At 45.0% G+C, this 16543-nt stretch overlaps 1 protein-coding gene across 2 annotated transcripts in view; it reads left to right on the forward strand.

The window, feature by feature from the left end:
- LOC125954270 (protein TIS11) overlaps window positions 1–16543 on the forward strand; it is a 449377-nt gene that overhangs the window by 236385 nt on the left and 196449 nt on the right. The window lies entirely within an intron of this gene.

Below are 16543 nucleotides of genomic sequence, written 5' to 3' on the forward strand. Positions count from 1 at the left end.
ACGTACAGTGAGCAGCCAAGACTTAGGTAGTTCTCTTTATGCTTTGAAAAGCGTATTATACCTTCACTAGATGCTGCGCAAAATCCTAAATTGCAATCAATGTCTTCCATTTTGAAGCATAAATGTACTACTGTAATTGTCTATACAAAGAAGAATTCTCCACAGTATTGGAAACATGGTTTAGTTGGTATAAATCTATTTAAAGTTGAAGGTAGGTTTAGAAATAGAAACATTGAAGGATCAACTGTTTAGAACCAGCATCGTCTACTGTATTACATTTTCCATATAGCTGTTAGCCTCAAATAGAATTTGTAGAAGTCTTCTTTTCCAGAAATCTCTATAAACAATAATGAACATTGGAAACAGTTGCAGCTATACAGTGTATATATCCCTGTAATGTATTGAGTAGTCTGAATGTTCCAAAATGATTTGATACCTCAAAAAACGGTAGAATGAACGACTACGACCCTTTTTAGATGAATAGTAGAAACGCTGGACCCTGCGTAGTTGAATGAATAAAATACAGAAACGTTTTGTTGCTATCCAAATCTGAGTTGATTGTCGACTGACTTAATTGTCGGTACTATTCTTCAGTATACTAGAACAATCCGAATTCTCTAATGTTATCCCACATTATTGTAACTAAAGGATCAAGTATTTTCATCAGGATCATCACTTTCTGGCTTTGGCTATGAGAACTTGATTACTGCCTTTCTATCAGCCAGATATCTGGGCCTATTCCAGTGATTCAAGGATTCCTTGGACCCTAACAGAAGCTTCAGCTCCACGAACAAGTTTCAACTAGCTTCAGAGCCCTGCCAAACCAACTAGCAACCAATAGGCCTACTGCGCCATGCAAAACCAAGAAGTGTCGGAAAGAATGGCTAGCCCCTACTTGACTCCAAAACATGCGAACCATCCTCATGCAAAATGGCTCGGATCGTGCCCATACACACACCAAATACTCCGCTGCTGCTGCTGCTGCTGCTGCGACACTCCTATGCCGTAGCATAACCGCCCTAAACTAATAAATTAATTGCATTCGTTCGGTCCTATATTTAACCGTTTACACGGCACGGCGAGTCAAGATGTGATAAACACGGAAACGGCGACTGTTGCTGGTGCTGCTGGTGCTACGTTGCGTTTGCGTTTGGATGGAAATTGTTTTCCCTTTTTTTTTCTTCCTCTCCTCAACCGTTTTGTTTTCCCTGTTCCTCAAACACTTCTTCTCCTTCTACCAAGCGTACCGAGCGGGCGTTGCGTTTGTGCCATGTGCCGTGTTTTGGGCCCCCAGTACCAGTCATAGTACCAGTAGTACCTCCCATTGATTATTTCCTATGCTCCCGAGAAGCTGGCGAGATGGTTTGTAATGGTTTTGCTGCTGCTGCTGCCAGCGGCTGGATGGTTTTCGAGGAATCCTCCTTCCCTTCTCGCTCTCTCTCCCCGTTCTGTCTGTGATGCTGTGATGCCCCACTGCGCTATGTGGCACCGATTTGTGGCCCGAGGGGGATGGGACCCTTAAGGCTTGGGGGCCCCACCAGAGAGCGCTTCGTTTGTTTGTCCGTTTACAGCATGATGCTGCCGATGCCCGATGCCCGGTGCCAATGCGCCTCTGTGTGTTATCCCGCGTTACCACCACCACCTACTTCACCTTACCAACGGTTTCCTCTTTCTCCGCGATGCGCCACCACCCTACGGTCCATCGACAATCCCTCGGGCCTCCGGGGGGTTGTTGATCGGTTCCTCTTGTGTGTGGTTCCGGCGTGGCATGTAGAGACTGCGGAGAGAGAGGAGAGGAGAGCACACACGTATGTATGTGCCTCGAGGCATCGCATCCCTTTTTCGGTGAATTCTTCAGTCCCGGGGCCCGGTTGTGTGTGTGTGTGTGTTTGTGGGCGCTCCCGGAACGCGGAGGAGTGGAGAGGTAGAAAAAAGAAATCATTAAGTCCCTGTCTTGCCCGCACCTGACCACCCCACACCCCATGCGCCGGTGCCATTCTCCTCCTCCTTCTCCTCCTTTTCCTCTTCCTCCTCCTCCACTAAGCAGCACGGAATCGAAGACTATCTGGCGAAGGTCCGAAGGTCTGAAGAGAGCCAAAGAGAAGTCGTTCAGAGGGAATGGTATTCTTCGTCCTCCTCTTCTGGTTCTTCTTCTTCTTTCGTCCGCGCGTTCTTCAACAGCATCACCGTTCTGACCGTCTTCATCCTTCGCTTGTGGAAAAAGGTATCGGAAGGCGGAGGAGAAGGAGCATCCTCCTCCGGCCGAAGTCAGGTCGTCGTCGTCGTCCGCTTCACCTCGCGCCTCGGGGTTTTACAGCATCGGAACAGAACAGGGCCGAACAGGGTTGGAGGAATGGAATCGAGGGCAAAGAATGGGAAAGCGGATCAGCAAAACATGATCGCCTTACTCATCTTGCTCTTCTTCTTCGTAGCGTCTTGCGTTGCCGCTGGACCTGCCAGACAGACTGGCAGCAGCAGCAGCAGCACGGACGACGATGCAACGCCGGCCGGGTAAAACGGCCGGGTGGGTCCCCGCGGGAGGGAACGGGGATCTGAAACATGGGTCTATGTTTCCACCGAGAGGGCTTCGAAACCGTTTTTTGCGGCCCCGAGGAACGGCTGTAGGTGGTGATGGTGGTGTTTGGGAACGAATTGAAATCATCCTCTCTCTTTCTCGCGCGGTTGGTGCTTGGTGCGCGCCGCCATGGTTGCTCGGATGGTGCCATGCTGTCTGGAGTGTCGGAGATTTATTTTCGAACGCACCCTTCAAACGCATCTCAAGGGTTGCTTCGTCCGACCGGCCGGCAGACCAAGAGGTGGAGGTGGAAGAGGAGGAGGAGCAGAAAAGGAAGGGTAGGACGATCGTTCGCTGGCTGTTAGAAAATGCACCCGCTAATAAGGACAGCGCACCCGGACAGGGCCCTCGGTTTCGTTTGCATCGGTTTCAGGTCCTTCCTGGTTTGTGTGTGACCAGAGAGAGAGACAGGAGAGGAGAGAGGGAGTTTTCCACGCCAACCGACCGACCGATGACACGCCAGGAGGGGGGGGCCCGGACCCGAAAAAGGGAGACACCAAAAAAGCCGAATCCGTATCCCCCCTTTGGACCGACGCAAAATTATGGCCAGCAGAGGAGTGTTGCGAGTGTTTTGCGAATGGGCTGCTTGGATGCGTCAAGAGCGCGTTGAGTGACATTCGCTGTTGAGCAATAAATTCATAATTACAACCGTTAATGATTTCCTCATCAGTTGTCTAGTGCGTGCGTGCGTGCGTGCCTGGGGCGGTAATGGTGGTGGTGGTGATGGCGGTCTTTGCAGAGCGGTGGTCAGGGACTTTTGGTTCACCTCGTCGCTTGATTGCCTTGATGGAACATTTATTTATAAAATCGCTCTAATATCATTTATGCTCACATTTTAACTCGACCTTCTCCGGGACGTATGCTAGCAGTTTGTATTGCCAGAGATTGATTTAGTTTATCATTGTGGAACAAAAGGGTCTGGAGGCATTAGCTTCAATGTTATTTCTAAATAATTTAATCTTTTGTAGTATAAACGGTTACATGTTTTACTGAACAAGCTAGATCTGTCCATCAAGGTGCTTTTATATCCAAATTAAGGACAATGTTTCGAAGCACAAGATCTTGTTCTGTTCACTATTCTTAGATCTTCTCAAAAGTATGTTCAACAAAAACATGTACCGCGAGGAGCCCAGAAATTGTAACTTGGTAGAGTCACATGCACATATTGATTTTAAGAAAAGATACTTCGTACTTCAATTGTACATCAAGTTAAAGCAATAAGAAAAAGAACTCAACAAGTCTTTCAACTTCTTGTAAGCGTTTTGATTTTGGTACAGTATTAATCACTAACATGGTTTATCATTGCCGTTATTATTGATTTTATCGAAATGTATATTTTGTTATATCTGTTTCTGTTATTTTATCGAAACATATTTTTCTGGTTTTATCTGAACGTATTGTGCAACTATGGAATCATCACAGGCATACGTTCGGTTCTCATCAATTATTTTTTTCTTCTTTAAATTAAAGACAAATAATTCGTTCATTTCCACAATTGGTTTGGAATCATTGCTATTACAATCTTAAGTGCTCTAAACACATAATCCAGGAATAGCTAATTTGACGTTAAAGTTTTCTGTTATCAGATATCGACTGTTAGTTATCGACGTTAAAGTTATAAGTTTAAATTGAAATCACTGTTCAGTGTAATTTAAGAAACATTTTCTTACTTTTCCCTGAATAAAACGCACATATTTCACTTCCTTGACTGCTGAAAAATGGTGTGCGACCCGTATTCAACGTTTACCAACATTTATTGGAATGAAAGATTTTTTATGTTCTGACTTGAATATGTTCTGACGCTTTTGCTTTTGAAATGAATATCTGAAAACACTCCATTACAGCTAGTTAAGATTCTAACATTAATACACATTTTCAATGTTTTTGATACAAATTATACTAAGAAATTACTGTAGTTAAAAGCAATAAAAACTGTAACTGTACTGGAACTGTAAAAATGAACAAGTGTATAAAATGTCAACATACTAAAAATTATAATCTTTGAAACGTTCGCATTCGTTCGCAACGTTCGTGATAGATTATCATTTCATAATTCAAAATGCGATTAAGGATAATGATGCACACGTGGATAATGTACCTGTGACTTTAATGCTAAATTTAATAACGATACCAGCGACTCTGAGTAGGTGCTTCAGAGCTAAAAATCAGCTGAATGAGGAAGTTATTCAGAAAATCCCAAAAGTTTACCAAGCTTTGAAGAAAACCATTTTCGACAACGGAAACTTTACAGAAAAGGGAATATAAATATAAATGCTTCCAAAAGTCAACCTACAAAGAAATACTACAACCGTCTTTCAAACTCCCGCAACATCCCATCCCATGATAATATTCTGTCCTTGAAGATCAGACCCGCCGAAGCAGATCGGCACGCACGATTGATATTGGATGTCACCAGCACCAAGAAGCAGCGTCGCTTGAAGGGGGACGGAAAAAAAACCACCGGACACCGGATTGCACTCCCAAACAACCGCTTTTGCCAATATGCCTTGCCGACCGCCGAAAATGCTCAAAATCTTATGAATTCCAGCATGTTCGCCCGTTATGAATCCACAAATAAATGAGGACGCGCGCTCGGGACGCGGTCGCGGCAAGCACACTCCAAGGAGCATCGCTACATCGGCAGCAAAAACAGAGAAGAAAATGGAAAAACGAAGAAACAGCAAAACCCCGAAAAATCCTGCCTCCACCAAGTCAACATTTGGGCAAATGGCAGCCAAACTGGAGCCAAGTAAAAGGGCCAAAAGGCTGCCCCGGCCTCTGGCACAGGCACTGGCACGGGCACTGGCAGTGCGATGGAGGAGTAAGGCCAAAGGCGAAGAAGAAATACATTAAGAACTGATCTCTATCCAACAACTATCTCGCGCGAAGGGGGTGGTGGCAAGTGGACACGGGGCCTGCCAGCCAGCCAGCAAAGAAGACAAAAGCGAACGGCACGAACGGCGGAAATGGGAGGAAACCCGAAAATCCTCGCCTCGTTTGTGTCCAAAAAAAAAACGGTTCCAAGATGTGGCCGATCATGATGATGAGGATGGTAGAGGCGCAACCGCTCCGTGGACCTTTCCTGCGCTTCACCTTCCTTCCCCCTTACCTGTTTCCCTTTTCCCAGAAAACACACGATCGGATCGTGGGCACACACACACACACACACATCCCGGGAGGACCGCCAGCTTCAGCAGGATACACACCGAGAGCCGTAAGCCAAATAAAGGAAGAGGAGGTGGCGCAGTGGTGCCAGTGCCAGTGGTGGGCTGTGGAAGTTGACAGCGTTAAAAAGAAGTCTCCGGAGACGTTTTGAGGGTGGAGGAATGGGGAAACGGGAAACAAAAAGTCGAAATGCGAAGTCGACGAAACGAGAAGAGACGAGACGAGAAGAGACGATGGACGATGGTTCTTTGCTTCTTTTACGGGGTTTCGAAAGTTCTTTTGTGTCGCTTTGGCGTCTGTGTGTGTGTGAACGGCGTTGGTATGCGCTGGTATGCTCGCAACATTATGTTTGGAAACGGCAGCCGGCAACACCGGCCAGGGAACACGCGGGAACCCAAAACGGTGCGCCAGCGTTCACCAGCAATAATCTGATTAAGAAGAAGCAACGGCAGCAGCAGCAACAGTAGAAGGTATAGCGCCCACAGTACAAAAAAAGGGAAGCCGGGGACGCGTGGGTTTGGCCTCAAGCCTCATCCATTCTCCAGCAGGAACAGGAGATGAACAAGAAGAAGAAGCAATCGGGGTTTCAGGGAAACAATGCGCAACCCCAGAAGCTTCGACGGCGATCACCGGCGACGACGACGACGACGACGCCTGGCTTGGAGAGCACACGCGACGCCCAACTATATAGAACCCTTCTGCTAGGGGGTGATCCGCTTAGCTTCGGATTCGAACGGAGGGACTGAAAAGACGATCGGTGGCCAGCGTCCAAATCTGTGAATTCTTCTGTAATCCTGCGATGCTGCTGCACCAGTTGCCGGAGTAACCGACGTCGAAGAACGAGAAGAAAGTGATCCTCACCGATATGGAGATAATCCTTGGAACACACACACACACACAGGGATCAACGGGCGTGTGGCCGCACCGAACTGCGGTATTGCAGGATTTCATTTAGATTAAGTCAATAAAAGAAGTGCCTTGAGGTGGATTCTCGGTGACGATGTTTAAAGAGATTTCTTCGCTTCGGTCTATGGGCGGTGAGGACATTGCTCCCAATCGGGTTTGTTCTGCTGTCTATGGTAGTATGAACCACAAAAGCCAATCTTGTTTCGGATAAATTATGAGCTGCTCCCTCAGAAGATCGCGGATCGCGAGATAGAATAAGAAATTCTTTTAGCAGACAAGGACTTGTGTTCAAGTACAACCTCAACGTCGATGCCTATGCAAAAAAGCCTAGTATTCAAGTATTACTCCTGAGCTACAACATTTTTTTGCTAGAGTAAAGTAGGTTTCTTTAAATCATACTTAATATTCCACCGTGGTTTAGCACGTACAGTATGAACAAAAGTGTATCCACCCCTGCATGAAATTTTCGTTTTGGCTGTTTTCTCCAAACAACTAAGTCCGAAAATCAAAGATCAATCATCATCAGAGAAGTATATCCATAGTTTCGGATTTTATTCTTCTTTATTTTACTTTTTACTTTTTTCGAAAAGACCCACTAGAAAAAAAGATATCACAAAGATAGTAGAGAAAGGTACGAAAAAAAGTTTATCCACTCCATACAAAACAAATATGGTTTTCTCCCAAAATAGTCAAATGATATTTTTCTCTCTCTGTCCATTTCAATGAGGCAGTTAAGTTCTTCATCATGCGCAGCTTTCGAGACCGTATCGATGGTACTATCGCCTAAAATAATGGAGTTATGTGCCTAAGAAGTACCTAACAAACTAATAGTTGTTCATTTGTTAGAAATGTTCATAGAGCCATTTTTAAATCAATTGTCTAGTGACTTGGTGCATAACGCATAGCGGTATGAATAAAAACCGAAACTATTGATATACGATCTGTAATTTTCGGTCTTAGTTGTTTGGAGAAAACAGCCAAAACGTAAATTTCATGCAGGGATGGATAAACTTTTCTTTTCATACTGTATATAGAACAACGTAAACTAAATTTTAAAAATGCATATTGACTCTACAAAGTCAACCACAACTATTCACATGGTTGTTATGGAAACAGTCACCAGAGAATACACCAGTTAGTCGCTTGATTGTACATAATAGGATTACTACTTATTGGATAATACTGCTAAAAATTACTTAAAAATTACTAAATATTAGCAACCCTATTAGGTTTTGAAAAGAAGTTGATACGATTCGTTCTTCTATCTAACACGTCTAAGAACGATTCAAATCACACATTTAATTGATTTTTTGTTTTCTTGTAAAGAGTTCTGTCAATAATCTTCCATCAACTGTAGTATCTGAAAGGCTCATTGAGCAAAACGGTCGACCTAAAGGTAAAATAGTAAAATGAATAAAACTAAGAGCAAAGGTTAAGTCTAGTTAAGTACGAAATGTTGGAACCATCTATTTGGGCAACACTTATCATAGCAATCAATAATCTTGCTCATACCATCTGTACCTGTTCGGGATACAGAATGTTACTTGAATGTTCAATACACAATTCGACCACTTTGAACCTTACTCGACCATTCAAATAATATCGTACTGTTACGATTAACAATTTAGCTACAGATTAATACAAGATTAATCGTGTTTAATACAAGTAAAGTAACCAATCAATTAATTCCTCCAACAAAAAACCTCCCAACCCCACACAGGTCAACGGCACTTGACCGCAGTGTTTGTGTTTGTGTGTCTCTGACAATTGGCTAGACATTCTAGACTTAGAGGCACACACACGCATGAGGCTCAAGCTACCTTGATCTTTATGGCTGCCGTCTAGCCACTTAAAAATCAATATTGATACAGTAAAACAACCGCAACCGCGTGCAACACAGCACACTGCGTTGTATCCTCGGAAGCACAGCATAGCTATGCTGATAGATCAACATAAACTGACTGTCGTCAACCTGCCACCCCACTGCACCGCACCGTACCGCCCTTCGGTCTGGTTGTGTCGCCTTCGAATTCTTCGAATTGTTTTCTATGCGGTCTAGACAGCTTCCTTCTCTACGTCGGGTGATTGCAGTGTGTCGCCGATCCGACCAGACGCTACTGATGTTCATTCGCCGAATTGCTAAAGATCGCCATGTATAGCAGCAGCAACATCATCCCCGGTGGTGGCGAGTACACCAGAACGAGCATAAGTTGTGTGCAACAGAAGAGTTGTTGTTCTTGGGTGTGGAGGGAAGATCGCACAGTACAGAGCATTGCGTGTAGCATAGAAGCACTCCACATCTGCCATTCCTTCCCTTCGGTTGAAGCTGATGATGGCTGTTTGCTTAACCTCCGGGCTCCGGGATCTCGAGTTCGATCCGAACGATCGGAAGCGCGCGCAAGTGTTGAGCACGTGCTGCGTACGTATGCTCCGTCCGTGAGTGCGTCGTGTGTTTACCCGGTGCGTCGTCGTCGACGTCGATTTGGAGAACAGGCTGAGAAGCTGGTCGGGGCTGTAATGTGTGTGGCGTCGACGTCGACGAAATCGTCGCCGGTGCCGCCAGCGAGTCTAGCCCGTACAGCGGAAATCAACGGCCACGAGTACGTGACCGCAGATCGCGGGGCAACGAATTGGAGGAGACGCAAGCAAGAGACGCGAGTCGCGACGTCGAGAGCGAGATCCACGCACACAAACACAGCACCAAACGACCAAGACGACCAAGAAGACGACGCCAGCGAGTTGGAAGAAGGATTGAGGAGAGATCGAGAATCGACGAGGCCACACCAGCACCAGCGGTCTGGTGGCGTGACTGAAACGGACGGAGCGCGATCGCCAAGCGCGTCTCGGGATGGAAAACACAAACGCGAAGCGACGACGCCAGACTTTTTGACGCTACCCCCCGTCCGTTCGCGGTCCGTCCGCGTCCGTTACGACTTCCCGTTTTGTGTCCCGCCACGGCATCGCACCGCACCTTCCTTTTCAGCCCTTCCTCTTACCCCTTTCGGCCCGAGAGGCGCTGCGTAAACGTTTTCTAAATTCTCCTCCTTCTTTTATCATCTCCATTTTATCTCTCGCCTTTCCCTTATCTTGACGGTGTGCCGATGCCGGTGTGTGCCGATGCCCGGCGTCTGATCGCCAACGTCTTCCCGGCGACCGATTGGAGATAGTCCGATCCGGTGGGGTGGAGGAAGTGATCGTATCTGAAAACCCCCCCCGTCCCCGGCTTCTCGACGCTCCTGGCGACACTGACTATGGTACTGCCGCTTGCCGGATGGGCTCTATCCATTGCTTCCAAGAAGCACACACACACACACACACACACACACACACGCGGCTACTACACGCAATCGGGTTGATCGAATGGATTTCCTATGTAATGTTTGCTCCGGATTTCGCAATGTCGCAATTGTACGATTGTGGCAGTTGTTGTGTGTTCCGTTAAGTGTGTTTCTCGACATATTTCGCGCGAGCGAGTGCGAAGTGATGCTTTTTGCAGGATCCTCGCGAAAGGCAATGCAGATTGTCATGTGCTTGGGTACATTTAGGCCAGTTACATTGTTGGGACGCTTCAGGGTGCAATTGAAATAGGGGAAACCATATTGTAGCATTAGAAAAAGGTGCCAAATTCAATGCAGATTTCTGGACTCTGCTGTTATTACAACGACAATTGGTCGATCGTTAAAGAAGATCGTAATCCTGCGTGTGAGTGACCTGCATCTACACTTGAAAATTATAGTTTTTTAGCAAGAGGATTACACATATTTGGATATTATTGAATTTATTCAGCATTCAGGCTCCATGAATTTATCCTGAAACGCCTACTTCATTTCTATTCATTTAATGAGAATACATTTGCAAACTTGTTTGCAGGTTTCAACAAATATTTTGAAAAGACTAAAATGAAATTATATTATTAGGAATCTTCAAATTAACATACAAAGCGCAAAGACGCATAACTGTGCGATGTGTGCGTTTTCATCATTTTTCAAAGAGGGAACTATTCACAAATTATCTCTTCATCAAATAATTTAATGAAAAAAGTCATGCTTTGACTAAAACCGAGGTAAAATTGCCAAACTAACTTACAAACGGATGCCATAAGAGTGTCAGTACTAAAAGTCTTAAATTATTGGAATCTCTGCTCCGATAACATCGTGAAAATCACTTAATGGAAGGTTTTGTGGCGTACAAACATGATTCAATTTGAATTGAATGACGATTAAATTGAAAAAATACGGCAGGAATATGTTCCGGAATATACGAAACATGCGCTCTTAAATTCACTCCTCTACTGTGACCATTATGTGGTTATGCTAAGTTCGTTAAAGGCACATAAATGCGGATCATTGACTTTGATAATATTTAAAACAAATGTGAAGTCATTTATGGACAAATTGCTTATAAAAGCATGCAGCCATTGAACAAAACATTAAAACGATTTCAATCGCATTTTTATCGATTGCCAGTTTAGCATATGCTTCGGTTATTCTTTTGTTGGTATTACAGAAACAATCAAAGGAAATAAATTCATTTTATAAAAATCTGTCAGCCTAATTAAATTTTCATTCAAATGATTGTCCACAAGGTCTTGAGAGGGATTTTATTCGAAGATCTGTAGCTGTCTGTAGATATCATGCTCAACGAAAAGAGGCATTGGAAAGCATAACTGTACCATTGAGCTAATATTGAAAAGAAGATTGAAAAGAGTACATTCGAGCTGAGTGTGCTTTAGTTGAAGCATCCTTAACGAGATGAATAGCTTCTTCATATATTTAATATTTTGAACATGCTACAAATTTTTCCTCCTTTTGAACACAACTGAACCTATCATTTCTAGCGATTGTGTTGCATTGGAAGCATTAGTTTGATTTCTCAAAGCTAGAAATTAGAACGAGCAGCAGGCAATTTTAACTTTAAAATTTCTTCTATGGCTTGTGGAAAAAGATTTGAAAAAAGAAATTAGAACACTTCAAAAAAGACATTAGAAAGCATATCTTTTTACTGTTTGTTTCTAATGTCTTAATTGTTGAAAAAACGAAAGAATAGATGGTATGAAATCCAGAAAGCATATTTGTTATGCTTGATATTCCGCCGCTTTCTATGCATCGCGAACCCAAACTGATCGGTAACGTACTGACGGTACCGTAAATCGGACACAGAGTACACTCGATTAAAGAGTGTATTTACTGAAATTTACACGCATGAGATATTCTTAGAACAACGCAACCAAACGCTGCGTCTGTGTGTGCTACTCACTAGAAAGCCCTCAGGAGACCACCGCGGGAGGCTCTCGAGCACAAGAACGACCCGTTGTGATGTGTGCTTAGCCGAATCTATCCGGCTCCGGGTGTGTGGTCAGGAAATTGCGCTCGCTACTCCATACTCGCTTCATATACACTCCTCGTCGATCATCGTTTGAAGATGGCAGCCACGGTCTCGGACAGTTCTCCCCCCCCCGGGGAAGCAACAGAACAGCGTTTGAGTTCGATCGAAGATCAAAGACATTTCATTTCGTCGGACTGGGCCTCTTGTCCGGTTTAATCGATCATTATGCGTTGGTTGTGTCTTTTCTGTTTTCGACTTGTTAGGGGCTGCGATCGCTTATGATGAGCATCAAAGCAGCAAAGACCGAAACCGACCGATTGGAATGCAGGAAGGCGTCACAGGCAGGTCAGTAGAGATGCATCATTCGCGGAATATCTGAAGACACGTTGTGAGGTCCGAGATTGTTACATATGGTTTCTGGTGAGGAGGGTTTAAAAATAGTCACAAAATAGTAACAAAACTTGAAGCTACTGCTGCTACTGCTACTGCGATCGCTTTGTAGATTTCCGAATTCCCTGAAATCGGTTATTACCGATCGCTCACTTACCATGTACGAAGCAATGAAAGGACGCAACCATTTTACACCCGTTCTCAATTAGCAGGGCTATCAGCTGCAGATCCTGCCAAGAAATCGACCAGAAGTACCTGTTATACTCAGTATATCACTAAGTACCGGACGGTACGGTCCATCAGCCATCGGCAACCCCGTACAGAGCGCGTGCGAGTTATAGCCGGCATTTAACAACAAATGTCGTTCGCCGCAATTATGCCGCCCGGCTTTCTTTCTTTCATTTCGAGTTTAATAGCATTTTGATAACCTACCACCACACGGTACGCGGGGCTTTAATATTTTTACGATCCATAAAACCGCAGCATGTCTCCGTTCGGGTGGTCTTCTTTCGCTGTTCGCGGGCTCGCTGCTTCGGAAGATAATTTTGATGGCCAAGCCAGGCCGCTAGCCAGCCCGCCAAGGATCGGCGATCGCATCACTAAGTACGTCCCGCGCACAACAGGAACCCGGCTGCGGCTTGCAGGTCGATGGACCATTTAATGGGCCATGATGTCCCGGCGAGTTGCCGTTGCTGGTGATAGGCCGCAAGATTTATGCAGCCGGCAGTGCCGGTGCGTCACAGTCGGCGTCGTCGTCGTCGTCGTCGTCGTCGTGGTGATCGTCGTCCTCAGGCGGACCTCAGTTGAGAGGAGCGTGAAGATCAGAACCGATTGATCGTCGTCGACCTCGTGTCCGTTTTGTTCCAAGAAGAAGCGAAAATCTGTCAACCGGAAATATGGGACAGGCGGAAGGCCCCCAAAGAACCGTCTCTTGGCAGCTCGTTTACTCGACTCCCGGACTCCACGGGAGGGCTACTGTTGGAGTGCAAGCAAGCAAAAAGAATTCCATTCATGTCATTCGAACTTCCAAATCCAGTTCCCCGAGCCCGAGCCCGAGTCCAGGTCGTCCAAACATGGCGGGGCTCATGGAGATCCTCGGGGGAGTTTGTCCGGTACTCCCGGTCCGGTGGGAGCTCGATTGTTGTGCCGTTTTTGCGGCCGCTCTGCCACGAAAGAGCTCTGCTGTGGGAAGGGGGGATGGTATGTCCATAAAATATGGTTCTTAACGACCATGTTAAGACGGTGGGACAACTGTCCCCAGCCAAGCACGAGCCAGCGACATTCCATCAGGCGGAGTTGCCGCAGGAGACATCACTACGAGCGGCCGAACCGCATACTCCCGTGTCCGCACTCCTGGAGTACCAGCGCTTAGCCGCCATCTGCAGACCCTCGGGAGAATATCGTCAACGTTAGCGTGGCGACGGGTTTGGACCACCGCCGAGCGAATGGGGTATGCTAATTGCTTCGCTCACCGCTCCAGGAACCGCTCCAGAGCTCCGGCAGTAACCGCGATCGCGATCAAGACCGAAGTGCCGACGGCGTTACCCTGTTGTAACATGCCTTTGCCTTCGATCGCCCTCCTATCTAATCGTCCATTTTGCAGATCGTAAATGGAATTAAGGCAAGTGATCACCTCTCTCGGGTGGTCAAGCGCTGGACACCGGGACCGGTGCCAACCTAAAAGACGGCTTGGCTTAGACGACGACAGCAGCAACCGAAGTGACAGTAACAGTAAGTGCTACAAGGATAAGAACCGTGTGCGGTGCCGTATGTCACTGCCGGTCATTTACGATCACACTCGGTTGCGTGATAAATCATTTTAGAGTTATTAGAAGTTATGGATCCGAGCGATGGCGAACCTTTCTAAGGATTCGTGATTCCCCGTCCCTATTCACTTAGCAGCTTGCGGCAGAAAGCTTGTTCCGTAGGTCTGGCGAGTGTTATCGGTTAAAGTAATAATGGCTCCAGGTGCTAAGTGGAATTACGGTGGAAAAGATTTTATGCCGTAAAAGATTTGCCGCTCTGTCACTGTAATGGTGCAGAAAGAATCTTTGATCTGCATGGAAAAAAAGTTATACGCTAAACACTTATACACATCTAAAGTAGGGTCTAGAGTTAGTTTAAACTAAAGTAACGTTTGCATTAAAGAAAAAAAGAGACAAAATTCGAATGATGATAAACTGATAAAATGACCTTCCAAATGCAGTTTACAGATCTCAATTATCTGTCTTAGTTTTCTTCTTATCACCATTCAAATTTTGTCTCTTTTTTTAATGCAAACCTTAGAATGAATTGAACAACATTTTGGCATTCTAAGGACTCAAATGTTGAACAAATGAAATAATCAATATTTAACAACTATTACCGAGCATTGAACAATGGTAAAATCCTTCAAGTCGTATTTATTAACGAGGTGAAAACCTGGGCCATCCATGATCGTATATGGTAAGAAGTTTGAAGAGGTTGGAGCATGTTTGAAAAAATGTAAAAACATTGTCATCATCAAGTAAAAGAATTAGAAGTGAGCATTACCTAATATGGTTCAAAAAGCAATGTTATTTTTTCAAGATGAATAAAATAAATGTATTAAAGGCAGGCAACTTGTGTAAAACATCTCTTCAGCTGTGTTTTGTGCTAGTAAGAATAAACATTTAAAATGTGCATTGATAGGATTCGATTATGAATCTTGTTTATATAACAATTATACGAGTGTACATATTTAGATAAATTAAACAACTTATTCTAATTGAAATAAGTCGATATGCCATTACTGCCATTAATTCGTCAACTGTTTTGGTAAACGAACCCGCACAGTGTTATCAGAATGCTATGGTACGAATGTATAATTAGTATGAACGATTCGTCTCAAAAATGTGTCATTCAAACATTCATTAGAAAGCACAAAATTTATGTCTATCATCTCATTCTACTAAATGTAGAACATATTTATCAAACAGTAGTATCGAAATTGGTCCAATAAAAGCGACTGAAAACATACAACAAATAGATACAAATGTCTGATCTTCCACACTATTTCTCAGTTGCATAGCTACGTGTATTAAAAAATTTAGATATTTAAGATTTTGTTACGATATTACTAGGCATCTGCGGTTCCAGCGTCGATCGCGATCTAAGCGATCGCTAGTGTTATCAAAATGCAGGTAAGACAGGATAATGAACGTTCGAATATCACACAAATGACCGTCTCATGCGTACAGGAGTTGAAGTAGTGTTTGCCTAGCTTTCCATCGTATGCTAAACGACCAAAGACCACTCCAAAATTGAAACATTTTAGACAAAAAAAAAACATGCAAATAAAAGCAATACAATACAATTTCTCGAACTAACAATAAGTGCAATACATGAAAAGCTACATTTCATCCATTACAATCATGTGCATCCTTTGCTTCAATTCGCAAACTTTGTATGAAGATGCTACAAACAGCTGTTCCTCGCCAATGCACCACAAAAGTAAAGCGTTAACGAACGGGAACACCCTCAGCTCAGCACGGATTAACACTCACCTGATATCAATAAGCGTGATATATCAAAGTGGAACTGGTCTAGCAAAGCAAACGCCACGGGTCTATCTGCAATGATCCACTTATCACCGGTGATGATCGACCATTATAATCGAACCGTGTGATCGCAACCACGATCATGTCCTGTATGCCATCCGGCCGCACGGTGAAACTGCGAAAATTCTCACCAACATGCCAAACCCATGTTTTTGAACGGCTACAACCTTGCCTACCGGTGGCTCACCTGTACGGCTGTGCGTATCCGGGGGAGCTGTGCGCCGTGGGTGGCCACCAGAAAGCCGTGACCGAAGCTCACCTGCTCATCCGGCCGATTGCCGAACTTTCTCGAGCTTCATCTCGAGTCTAAGGCCTCGACCTTCACTTCCCGGAAGCAATCGGCGTGCAGGGCGCACGGGGGGATTATCGGGATTACCGGACATGCGGCCGGTACACCGACAGTTTCGGATTCGGATGTCGATACACGACGCACAGGCAAATAAAATCATTCGAGCAATAAAATGTCGTTCACGCGCGACATTTACGACGCCGGGACCGAAGAAGTAGATGAAGATGAAGTGGCGAGTTCACCACCTCGACAACAAACGACAAGAAGCGCTACACATTAGGAGGGGGAGAGGGAGGTCTCGGTTTCGGTAGGTTT

This window comes from Anopheles darlingi, chromosome 3 (assembly GCF_943734745.1).
Source record: "Anopheles darlingi chromosome 3, idAnoDarlMG_H_01, whole genome shotgun sequence".
Lineage (NCBI taxonomy): Eukaryota > Metazoa > Arthropoda > Insecta > Diptera > Culicidae > Anopheles > Anopheles darlingi.